We start from the raw sequence: 4,932 nt of genomic DNA, 5'->3' as shown, positions 1-4,932 counted from the left end.
GGTTTTGGTTAAGGTTGAGGTTTAGGTTATAGGTTAAGGTTTTAGGTCATATGTTTTGGTTTAGGTTAAGGTTATAGGTTTAGGTTTACATTTACGTTTAGGTTAAGGTTTAGGTTTAGGTTTAGGTTAAAAGATATAGGTTTAGGGAATTGAGAATAGGTTAAGGTTTAGGTTTAGGAAATCGTGTTCGGGTTCGGGATCGGTTTTATATTTGGGTTTTCAAGTTTTGGTATAGGTTTAGGTTAGGGAGTTGGGATTAAGATTAGGTGTGGGTTTAGGTTTAGGGATTTTATAATACAGTTAGCTTTTAGGTTAAGGTTTAGGTTTTAGGTTATGGTTATAGGTTTAGGTTTAGGTTTAGTTTATAGGTTAAGGTTTTAGGTCATAGGTTTTGGTTTTGGTTAAGGTTATAGGTACAGGTTAAAGTTTAGGTTTAGTTTTAGGTTTACGTTAAGGTTTAGGTTTCGGTTATAAGCTATATGTTTAGGGAATTGAGAATAGGTTAAGGTTTAGGTTTAGGAAATCGGGGTTCGTGTTCGGGATCGGATTTAGGTTCGGATTTTCAAGTTTAGGTTTAGGTTTAGGTTAGAGAGTTGAGATTCGGATTATATGTTGGTTTAGGTTTAGGGATTTGAGAATACATTTAGGTTTTATTTTTAGGTTTAAGTTTTAGGTTTTAGGTTAACGTTATATGTTTAGGTTAAGGTTTAAGTTTAGGTTAAGGTTGAGGTTTAGGTTATAGGTTAAGGTTTTAAGTCATAGGTTTTGGTTTAGGTTAAGGTTATAGGTTTAGGTTTAGGTTTAGGTTAAGGTTTATGTTTAGGCTTAGTTTATAAGATATAGGTTTAGGGAATTGAGAATAGGTTAAGGTTTAGGTTTTGGAAATCGGGTTCAGGTTCGAGATCTGGTTTATGTTTTGGTCTACAAGTTTAGGTTTAGGTTTAAGTTAGGGAGTTGAGTTTAGGATTAGGTGTAGGTTTAGGTTTAGGGATTTGTGAATACATTTAGGTTTTAGGTTTAGGGTTAGGTTTTAGGCTTTAGTTTAAGGTTTAGGTTTAGGTCAAGGTTAAGGTCGAGGTTTAGGTTTATGTTTAGGTTTAGGTTATAGGTTAAAGTTTTAGGTCATAGGTTTTGGTTTAGGTTAAGGTTATAGGTTTATGTTAATGTTTAGGTTAAGGTTTAGGTTTAGGTTTAGGTTATAAGATATAGGTTTAGGGAATTGAGAATAGGTTAAGGTTTAGGCTTAGGAAATTGGGTTCGGGTTCGGGATCAGGTTTATGTTTGGGTTTTTAAGTTTAGCTATAGGTTTAGGTTAGGGAGTTGAGATTAGGATTAGGTGTAAGTTTAGGTTTAGGGATTTGAGAATACATTTAGGTTTTAGGTTAAGGTATAGGTTTTAGGTTTTAGGTTAAGGTTATAAGTTTAGGTTAAGGTTTATGTTTAGGTTTAGGTTTAGGTTATAGGTTAAGGTTTTAGGTCATAGGTTTTGGTTTAGGTTAAGGTTTTAGGTATAGGTTAAAGTTTTGGTTTAGGTTTAGGTTTTGGTTAATGTTAAGGTCGACATTTAGGTTTATGTTTAGGTTTAGGTTATAGGTTAAGGTTTTAGGTCATAGGTTTTGGTTTAGGTTAAGGTTATCGGTTTAGGTTTAGGTTTAGGTTATAAGCTATAGGTTTAGGGAATTGAGAATAGGTTAAGGTTTAGGTTTAGGAAATCGGGTTCGGGTTCGGGATCAGGTTTATGTTTCGGTTTTCAAGTTTAGGTTTAGGTTAGGGTGTTGAGATTAGGATTAGGTGTAGGTATAGGTTTAGGGATTGAGAATACATTTAGGTTTTAGGTTATGGGTTAAGGTTTAGGTTTAGGTTAAGGTTAAGGTCGAGGTTTAGGTTTATGTTTAGGTTTAGGTTATAGGTTAAGGTTTCAGTTCATAGGTTTTGGTTTAGGTTATAAGATATGGGTTTAGGGAATTGAGAATAGGTTAAGGTTTAGGTTTAGCAAATCGGGTTCAGGTTCGGGATCGGGTTTAGGTTTGGGATATCAAGTTTAGGTTTAGGTTTAGGTGAGAGAGTTGAGATTAGGATTAGATATAGGTTTAGGTTTAGGGATTTGATAATACATTTAGGTTTTAGGTTATAGGTTAAGGTTATTGGTTTATGTTTAGGTTTAGGTCATAGGTTAAGGTTTTAAGTCATAGGTTTTGGTTTAGGTTAAGCTTATACGTATAGTTTAAGGTTTAGGTTTAGGTTCAGGTTTAGGTTTAGGTTATAAGCTATAGGTTTAGGGAATTGGGAATAGGTTAAGGTTTAGGTTTTGGAAATTGGGTTCGGGTTCCGATCGGGTTTAGGTTTGGGTATTGAAGTTTAGGTTTTGGTTTAGGTTAAAGAGTTGAGATTAGGATTAGATGTAGGTTTAGCTTTAGGTATTTGGGAATACATTTAGGTTTTAGGTTTAGGTTTAGGTTTTAGGTTTTAGGTTAAGGTTATAGGTTTTAGCTCATAGTTTTTGGTTTAGGTTAAGGTTATTAGTTTAGGTTTAGGTTTAGGTAAAGGTTTAGGTACTTATATAGGTTTAGGGAATTGAGAATAGGTTAATAAGGTTTAGGTTTAGGTTTAGAAAATCGGGTTCAGGTTCGGGATCGGATTTCTGTTTGGGTTTTCAAGTTTAGGTATAGGTTTAGGTTTGGGAGTTGAGATTAGGAATTGGTGTAGGCTTAGGTTTAGGTATTTGAGAGTAAATTTAGGTTTTAGGTTTTAGGTTAAGGCTATCGGTTTAGGTTAAGGTTTATGTTTATATTTATGTTTAGGTTCTAGGTTAAGGTTTTAGGTCATAGGTTTTGGTTTAGGTTAGGGTTATAGGTATAGGTTAAGGTTTAGGTTCAGATTTAGGTTTACGTTAAGGTTTAGGTTTAGGTTATAAGCTATAGGTTTAGGAAATTGAGAATAGGTTAAGGGTTCGGTTTAGGAAATCGGGTTCGGGTTCGGGATCGGGTTTATGTTTGGGTTTTCAAGTTTAGGTTTAGGTTTAGGTTATGGAGTTGAGATTAGTATTAGGTGTCGATTTAGGTTTAGGGATTTGAGAATACATTTAGGTTTTAGGTTTAGGTTTTGGTTTAGGTTATGGAGTTGAGATTAGGATTAGGTGTAGGTTTAGGTTTAGGGATTTGGGAATACATTTAGGTTTTAGGTTTAGGTTTAGGTTTTAGGTTTTAGGTTTAGGTTTAGGTTTAGGTTAAGGTTAAGGTCGAGGTTCAGGTTTAGGTTTAGGTTAAGGTTTTAGGTTAAGGTTTTAGGTTATAGGTTTTGGTTTAGGTAAAGGTTATAGGTTTTGGTTTAGGTTTAGGTTAAGGTTTAGGTTTAGGTTTAGGTTATAAGATATAGGTTTAGGGAATTGAGAATAGGTTAAGGTTTTAGTTTAGTGGGGTTCAGGTTCGGGATCGGGTTTATGTTTGGGTTTTCAAGCTTAGGTTTAGGTTTAGGTTAGAGAGTTGAGATTAGGATTAGATGTAGGTTTAGGTTTAGGGATTTGAGAATACATTTAGGTTTTATGTTTAGGTTTAGGTTTTAGGTTTTAGGTTTAGGTTGTATAGGTTTTGGTTAAGCTTTAGGTTTAGGTTTAGGTTAAAGTTGAGGTTAAGTTTGAGGTTTTGGTTATAGGTTAAGGTTTAGGTCATATGTTTTGGTTTAGGTGAAGGTGATAGGTATAGGTTAAGGTTTAGGTTTAGGTATAGGTTTAGGTTATAGGTTAAGGTTTTAGGTCATACGTTTTGGATTTGGTTAAGGTTATAGGTATAGGTTAAGGTTTAGGTTAAGGTTTAGGTTTTGGTTATAACTTATAGGTTCAGGGAATTGAGAATAGGTTAAGGTTTAGGTTTAGGAAATTGGGTTCGGGTTCGGGATCTGGTTTAGGTTTGGGTTATCAAGTTTATGTTTAGGTTTAGGTTAGAGAGTTGAGATTAGGATTAGATGTAGGTTTAGGTTTAGGGATTTAAGAATACATTTAGGTTTTAGGTTTAGGTTTAGGCTTTAGGTTTTATGTTAAGGTTATAGGTTTAGGTTAAGGTTTAGGTTTAGGTTAAGGTTGAGGTTTAGGTTATAGGTTAAGGTTTTTGGTCATAAGTTTTGGTTTAGCTTAAAGTTATTGGTTTAGTTTAAGGTTTAGGTTTTGGTTTAGGTTATAAGATATAGGTTTAGGGAATTGAGAATAGGTTAAGGTTTAGGTTTATGAAATCGGGTTCGGGTTCGGGATCTGATTTATGTTTGGGTTTTCAAGTTTAGGTAAAGATGTAGGTTAGGGAGTTGAGATTACGATTAGGTGTAGGTTTAGGTTTAGGGATTTTAGAATACATTTAGGTTTTAGGTTTAGGTTTAGGTTTTTTGTTATAGGTTAAGGTTTAGGTTTAGGTTAAGGTTAAGGTCGAGGTTTAGGCTTAGGTTTAAGTTTAGGTTATAGGTTACGGTTTTAGGTCATAGGTTTTGGTTTAGGTTAAGGTTATAGGTTTAGGTTTAGGTTTATGTTAAGGTTGAGGTTTAGGTTTATGTTATAATATATAGGTTTAGGGAATTGAGAACAGGTTAAGGTTTAGGTTTAGGAAATCGGGTTCGGGTTCGGGATCGGGTTTATGCTTGGGTTTTCAAGTTTAGGTTTAGGTTTAGGTTCGAGAGTTGAGATTTGGATTAGATGTACGTTTAGGTTTAGGGATTTGTGAATACATTTAGGCTTTAGGTTTAGGTTTAGGTTTTACGTTATAGGTTAAGGTTATTGGTTTAGGTTAAGGTTTAGGTTTAGGTTTAGGTTAAGGTTGAGGTTAGGGTTGAGGTTTAGGTTATAGGTTAAGGTTTAAGTCATATGTTTTGGTTTAGGTGAAGGTTATAGGTATAGGTTAAGGTTTAGGTTTAGGTTTAGGTTTCAGTTATAGGTAAAGGTTTTAGGTTATA

Source organism: Magnolia sinica, chromosome 11 (genome assembly GCF_029962835.1).
Source record: "Magnolia sinica isolate HGM2019 chromosome 11, MsV1, whole genome shotgun sequence".
In the NCBI taxonomy this organism is placed as follows: Eukaryota; Viridiplantae; Streptophyta; class Magnoliopsida; order Magnoliales; family Magnoliaceae; genus Magnolia; species Magnolia sinica.
This window is presented reverse-complemented; position numbering follows the sequence as displayed.